Source organism: Kogia breviceps, chromosome 3 (assembly GCF_026419965.1).
Source record: "Kogia breviceps isolate mKogBre1 chromosome 3, mKogBre1 haplotype 1, whole genome shotgun sequence".
Classification (NCBI taxonomy): domain Eukaryota; kingdom Metazoa; phylum Chordata; class Mammalia; order Artiodactyla; family Physeteridae; genus Kogia; species Kogia breviceps.
Genome location: NC_081312.1, coordinates 64,276,768 through 64,284,794, shown reverse-complemented (window position 1 = coordinate 64,284,794; position 8,027 = coordinate 64,276,768). Strand labels below are relative to the sequence as shown.

At 35.1% G+C, this 8,027-nt stretch overlaps 1 non-coding gene across 1 annotated transcript; it reads left to right on the top strand.

The window, feature by feature from the left end:
• The first annotated feature begins 7,890 nt into the window (after positions 1-7,890).
• TRNAG-CCC (transfer RNA glycine (anticodon CCC)) lies at positions 7,891-7,963 on the top strand. The gene has a single exon. It is a non-coding gene; the product is annotated as a tRNA-Gly (tRNA).
• Positions 7,964-8,027: the final 64 nt, after the last annotated feature.

Genomic DNA, 8,027 nt, shown 5'->3' with positions numbered 1-8,027 from the left:
CGGTTTTAAAATGGGCAAAATATTTGAACAGACATTTCTTCCCCCAAAATATACAGATGGCAAATAAGCATGTGAAAAGATGCTCAACATCATTAATCATTAGGGAAATGAAAATTAAAAGCAAAATGAGATACTTCTATGTACCCATTGGAATGCTTAAAATGAAAAAGACTGGCTATACTAAGCGTTGGTAGAAGACCTGGAACTTTCATACACTGCTGTTTGCAATACAAAATGATACATCTACTTTGGAAAGCAGTTTGTCAGTTACTTAAAAATTTAAACTTCTATCTCTCATATGACCCAGACATTCCAGTCCTAGGTTTTTACCCAAGAGAAATGAAACATATAATCGCACAAAAACTTATACACAAATGCTTATAGAAGCTTTATTTGTAATTGCACAAACTGGAAACAGCCTGAAGTCCATGAAGTGGTGAATGGGTAGAAAATGGTAGTATATCCATACCATGGAACACTATTCATCAATAAAAAGGAACAAACTGTTGACACATGCAACAACATGGATGGATATTAAAATCCTTATGCTGAATGAGAAAAGTTTCACCCAGAAAGTGTATGCAGTATGATTCCATTGATATAAAGCAAACTGATCTATCATGACAGAAATCAGATCAGTGTTTGCCTGGGGCAGGGGTCAAGAGAGGGATGGATGACAGAGAGAGAAAACTCTAGAGGGAATGGAAATGTCTATCATCTTGATTGTGGTAATGGTTTCAAAGGTGTATGCTTATGTCATGGTATAATTACTAAACTTATTGCAACTTATTGTATGTTGATTGTACCTCAATAAAACTGTATGGTTTGATACCAATATTAACAACAGATGTAGTACATAGAAAAACTAGATAGAAATTCTAAATGTGTATCTTAATAGAGCCCTACAAATTGGTTTCTACAAATTGTTTTACCTGCAAAAATTGTAGTCCTTTTGCCATAATCAAAGATATATTTTATCAGTGCCACCTCTTTCTCACACAAGTCACTCTGATCCTTCAGTTTTGAGTATACATGCATCTACCGGTCCCAGTACCTATGATCAGTTTTCCAGCAAACTCTTATAAAATACAGAGAAAAAAGGACAGCATATTCCACTGCTTTTAGGCCTGCTGCTCATTGGTTTTTGGAAAATTTGCTCTCTTTTAGAACTTGGTCAGCCAGACATGTTCAAAAATTCTTGTTTCAGGTCTACAATTATAAATGTAAGAGTTATCTTTAGTGCTAAAAAATGTATGAAAGCTATGAAAATTCTGGATATCCATCCAGAGACCTCAGTGGACTTACATGATAGGAAGAATAGAAGACCACTAGTTTACAGTGTTTTCAGACTTATAACTTTCTGTCTACATATATATGAAACAGTAGGTGATAGTACTAAAATTATCTCATTCCTCCTAATGAGCCTACTGAGATTAAGACAATTTTTAATACAATTATTTGCCTTCTGAAAATCAAGCATGTACTTGTTAAACTAAGTACAGGTAGTTCTCTCACTTTATAATTTAATAATATCAACACTGCTGTGCTAAATAATTACCCAACTGTTACAGGATAAAGCCACAGATTGTTTACAACCTAAGGTACTTTTTTTTTCTCTACCTCATTTCCTTGTTTTTCAAAAAAACAGTTTTATTGAGATGTAATTCACATACCATAGAATATATGGTTTCAACCATTTAAAGTGTATAATTAAACAGTTCTTCGTATATTCACAGAGTTGTGCAACTGTCACCACGATCTAATTCTAGACTATTTTTACTACCCCTAAAAGAAACCTCGTAGGTGTTAGTAGTCATTTCCCATCCTTCCTCTACCCCACTCTCAGTCCTAAACAACCACTAACGTACTTTCTGTCCCTATAGATTTGCCTGTTCTGGACACTTCACATAAAGGGAATTATACAGGGACTTCCCTGGTGGTGCAGTGGTTAAGACTCTGTGCTCCCAATGCTGGGGACCCGGGTTCGATCCCTGGTCAGGAAAATAGATCCCACATGCATGCTGCAACCAAGAGTTCGCATGCTGCAACTCAAAAGCACGCCTGCTGCAACAAAGACCTGGCGCAACCAAATGAATAAAATAAATATTTTTAAAAAAGAAACGCTGTGGTTTAAAAAAAAAAGAATCATACAACATGTGATCTTTTGTGACTGGCTTCTTTCACTTAGCATATGTTTTAAAGATTCATCCATGTTGTAGCATGGATGAATATTTCATTTCTTTTTATTCTGAATAAATTAGTTCTATTCATCAGTTGGTGGGTATTTGTTGCCCCTACCCTACTTTTTGGCTATCATAAATAATGTTCTGTGAATATTTGTTCATAGTACAAGTTTTTATGTTGGCTGTATATTTCCATTTCTCTTGGATACGTATCTAGGAGGGGAATTACAGGTCATATGGTAACTCTGTGTTTAACATTTTAAGGAACTAGCAAAACTTTTGCAAAGCAGCTACACCACTTTTTATTCCTGCCAGCAATATAGAAAGTTTCCAATGTCTCAACAACAACCTAAAGTACTTTTCAAGTTTCATTTTATCCCATAAATTGTGGGTCTCATGTTGCCAGAACACAGATATATTTTAAGGAAGTTGCTTTTTCCCTCTTTGCATAGAAGCCCCAAATATAATTTTTCTTTCTCTGAGAAAATGGAGTTAGACTAGTTTATCCTAAGGTGTTCTCTAACTCTAAAAGTCTATCCTTCATCTTCCAACAGAAATAATGGCTCTTGTTATTTTTACCTTACAGTTTGACCTAAATAATGATGTCTGTTTGGCAAGGAAAAATAAACAAAGCTGGAGTCCAAAAACTGAGTCATTGTTTTAAGGAAATCATGTATAGTCTCTCTCTACTAGTTGCCCTTTCTGCCTGTAAGCCAAAATCCTGGCATATTTTCCATGTTTCCAGTTGATTTTGAAAAGCTCAAGTATTATTTTATTATGTATGTACAATTTAGTAAATACGGGAAAAAAAGGAAGAAACTGAACCTACTTTCTATGTAGGTAACTTTCAATGTGAAAATAGAATCACATTAATAATTACCATCTAGGATGTTATATTCATAGTATCAAGCAACACCAATAAAAATATTAAAGCCATATTATGCTTCTCTTTTATTCAAAAGCCACAGATTTTGAACTATGACCTAGTTGTCATTTTTCCTCTTGGGTTGAAGGCCCAACAGATTTATACATCACGGCTGTAGCTCATATGTTTGACAATTACTCAAGCGTGTTGATGAGGAATCCAAAGGCAAAATGAAGAGGCTTCTCTGCGTTAGTATCTGTAGATTTTGTCATTAATATTAGGCCATGAAATGTAAAATATAGAGGCAGCATAACAAAAGAGCATAGGCTTTGGAGTTCAGATAGAAAATAGGGTTGAATCTTGGCTCTGCCATCTACTAGATGAACAACTTTGGAAAGTTTCTTACCTTCACTAAAACTCAGTTTACTCATCTTTTACTCACCTGTTAATAGCTCTTACTTCACTGGGTTGTTGACAGGATCAATAACACACTGTGTACAGGTAACACACTGTGCCTAAAATATGTGTTAATAAATTTTAGGGTTTTTTTTTTTCCTGAAAATGTTCCTTGAGGGCTCAGGATTTAAATATATATTACCTTCCTGGTCTGGGAGTCTGTCATGATTTAGGTCAGTATGGAAGTGTCTTAACAGAGCCTAGTTAAGAATTGATTCCTTAGCTTGTGATATTTTCCTTCCATTAGATTTAGGTGAGGTTTTTCATACATTTTTTTTCTTCTTAGTCTACAGAATTACATTTTCATTAATCCATGTTGAATTTATTCCTAGGAGCTTATCTTGGGCATATTTTTCTTTTCCTCATCTTCCTCAAAGAAAGCAGAAATTTGAGAAAATCAGTAAGTTTTAGACAATTTAACAACCAGATGATGATCATAGTTGTTGACGAAAAGCAACGTGAAATTCGACTCTCTTAGAAATGAGCATTGATATAATTGCTTGATACAGTTATGATTATTATATCTATCAGTTTTCTTGGGACACTTCTTTAGATAAAAAGACTAAAATCAATTTCCAATTCTATTTACGTGCTTTTTCATGTATGTATCTCAAGATATTTATCATTCAGTTAATGTACATAATACTCCTGTGAAACTCATGGTTTGAAAACATGAATTAACTTATTTTACGACTGGTGAACTGCAGCCTAAAATGGTTGAGTTGCTTAAGGCATCTGGACAAGTCTAGGGAAGTTAACAACAGCCCAAGTTCCAAGGCCTGTATAATTAATATTGTATCCAGGAAATGAGTCCCTCTTAAAAGCAGAAAACTGTTACTGTGCTAACACATCCCCAGTGAAACCCTTAAGGGTGTTTTTTGTTTTGTTTGTCTGTTCTCCTGGCTATATTCTTATTTATTTACATGAAAAATGTTTGAAACTTTATGTCTCAACCAAATCCTTCTCTTCAATGCTAATAATATTGTTTATCTTCTATGTGTGTGTTTCTCACTCTTGGTAGGTTCCTTTTCTAGCTGTTTTCTTCATTTTTGCTTCCCAGCATTCTTTTTTTTTGCCGTATACTTAGTATTTAACCATTTTTTAATGCTGATAGTTTGAGATTCCATTTATTAGATTTCTTGCTATTATCTTTTGACTTAGTAAATTTGCTGTAATGCCTCATTGATTTTCCTATGTATCTTTAGAAATGTAATTTAAAAAATTCTATTCACCCTGGGTCTATGTGCTCCCCCAACAAACTGCCAAGGCCTCCTAAATACCTCTGACTCTTTTCTTTTCCCTCCATCCCCAGAGATGCTATCTTATTTCATTCTTATTGGATTCACTGGACCACCACAGTGGCTTTCTGACAAGAGTATCCTCTTGCCTGTTGTTTTTAATCATCATAGATAATGTCTCCAGAATCATGTTTCTCTAGTTTTATTCTGACCATATCAGTATGCTGCTTAAAACTTTTGAATGGCTCACTGTGACTCAGAGTAAGATGGGATCTCCTTGGCATACCATACCCTTCCTGATCTGGCATCCATTTACTTTGCCAGCCTCATGTAGTCCCACCCTGGACTCTAGTCACACTAAAATACTATCCTCTATGCTTCTGCATATGCTGTCCCCTCCACGAGGGACATCTTCCCTTACCCTGTATCTATTGTATCCCTCTCTCTCCGTAAAGTGTGAGTTCCTTCAGGGTGCAGCCAAGTGTACCATTTTTGTATTTGCAGAAGCTGGCAGAGTGCTAGGTATACAGTGGGAGCTTAATACGTTTGTGTAATTAGTGCAATTAATAGTTGAATAGCTGTGGAATTCACCATCAATGTAAAATAACTTAAAATGTCTACTGATGCAGTTTTCATGAAATTCTGAAATGTTTAATCTGTGGTATCCCAAAACAGGACCTGGTTGGGACCTCAAGGGGTCTGCATTGGTAGAGGAGATTGGAAATTGGATGAAGGAATGAGGTGACAAAATTTGGATAAGCTCTATGAAGTTTAGTCATTTTAAAGGAACATTGGCAGAAAAAAGTTCTATAGTTCTAATAGGCAACTTTATTTTGTTTTCTATCAATTTAACTTTCATCAAATTTGTCATATATTTTTATGAGGTAAAGAGGTAAATAATTTAAACGTTTACTGTAATCTTAATGTTTTCACATGTTTGAGTACCAGTAATGCTATATGAAAAATTGTTTTTCTTTTGTTTTGTGTATTTTTCATTTGGTGGCTGAAACATGAAAATATCTTAACTCTGCTACCCTTCCCCACCCCCCAAACTGGAGCCTTTGGAGACAGATTGCATCGACATCAGAGGGTATAGAGGGAGGATGAGGCTTAGGAGTGACAAACTACAAGAAGTGTAAGACTTCCCACAACAAAACTTCTCCCAAAGTAAGCAAGTAGCCTTTTTAAAGACAGTAATCATCTCTAGACAAATATACAGACATTTAAAAATTAAGTTAAATAATTCCACATACAGAATATTAATACTGGTATAGGAAAGTCTCCTCAATATCCTATAGTTCTAATATTTGCCTCAAGCATTTGCTTAAAAATGTGTTAAGCATATACATGTCACAGAATATTTCCCAATATGTTAGACTGTTTATACTTTTTTTCTTTTCATTCAACTAAAGATCCATAGTTTAACATCTAAAATCATAGCAGTGACAACAATATTTAAATAATCATCCATTTTTTTCTGTAACTTTAATCACATATCTATGGAAACCACCAATAATCTGTACTCTTGACTACATTCCACTAATGATGGCTGAATACTTATTTTTATTTTACAGATGAGGGGCTGAACGATTTGAAACTGGGTTTACAAGTAGACTTCACCCCTCATGATCCAGAGGGTTGCTAGTACTCTCTCTCTTTCTGTCCTGTCAGGGCCTTCTGGAATGGGTATTCTGGTATTCACCCAGGGCCATAGCAGCAGATTTTGCTTTAGAGCTTCATACTTCTGAGGAGCAGTCAAATCAACACTAGGGCAACTGGGATTCAGAGTTTGGCAACTATGGTTTCTCAAGAATAGGCACAGCATAAAGTGAAATTCCATTAGGTGTTACGTTTATAATTTGTGTCATATTAGTAATAAACTCATTTTTTATGGATGATTACTATTTGTATCTTATGTAATGCTCTATTTGCTATAGCTAATATTCTTTGTTGTGTTTGAAATCTAAGTGCCTAAACATAAGTTATTACAGTAAACCAATAAATTTTTAATTATATATAAAACAATTATATAAATAACAGCTACAGGCTATTTTTAAATACTTTACATTAAAATTTCTCCTTTTCTATAAATCTTTCTAAAAATCTCAGAAAATCTGCACAGCGTCCTGGAAACATACATCGTCACTCAGAGATGCCAGAAGTTTTGGAGGTTTTTCGGTTTTATTATTATTATTTTTGGCCACGCCTCACAGCTTGTGGGATCTTAGCTCCCCAACCAGGGATCTGCCGGGCCTTAGGCAGTGACAGCATGGAATCCTAACCACTGAACACCCAAGGAATTCCAGAAATTTATAGTGACTTCTTTTTGGGTGACTAGCATGGCAGGAATGAATGGCTTAGCAGGAATAAGTAACTCCTGTATGAACAAGAAATTATTGGAATTCCAGCATTTATTCTGATATTCAATATTATACCAGATCCTAAATATTAAACTTATTAATAATCAACAGTAAAGGTGAAGTTCCAAACTTCTTTTTATTTTTAGCATTTTGTTTGCCTACTGACCAATAATTTTCTTTTAAAAGTTAGAATTGACTGCCATTGCAAATTCTTTTTCATAAGCAAGTGATGACAAAAAGTGTATTAGATAAATCCCTTTCAAAAGATAAATCTCCAAAAGGTTCTGCAATTCCAAAATGTGGGTTAGTTTAGTGTAAAAAAGTAACTTCAATATGCTAAATATGAAATTACTGGAACTAGTTAAGTGTTCAAGTTTTGATGTTTCACTGTATTCTTGGGGAAAAAAAGTTTTGCTTCTCCTGATTTCAAAAGAACGTCATTACAGAAAAAACGGAAAATTCAGAAAAGTACAGAAAAGAAAAAAATAATAAATTACCAGTAATTGTTCCACCTAGATATAACCTCTATTTATATTTTAGAGGCTATCTTTCTAGTTTTGCTTTTTCCTAGCAACTGCAGTTATTTATTTTAGTCCTTGTGCTAGCCTCCTCAGATAAAGCTGTGTACAAGGATCTTACAGAGTAGAGATCTAATAAATGGGGTACAATGTAACCTACCTTTCCCTCCACCCCTCCTTCATAATAGAAGCTACTTCTGGTCTTTTGGGGGGGCATATCTGGACTTGTTATATAGAGTTAGTGACTAAAGAAGGACACATGTTGGGACTTCCTTGGTGGTCCAGTGGTTAAGACTCTGCACTCCCAATGCAGGGGGCCCGGGTTCGATCCCTGGTCAGGGAACTAGATCCCATGTGCATGCCGCAACTAAGAGTTCACATGCCACAACTAAGGAGCTGGTGAGCCG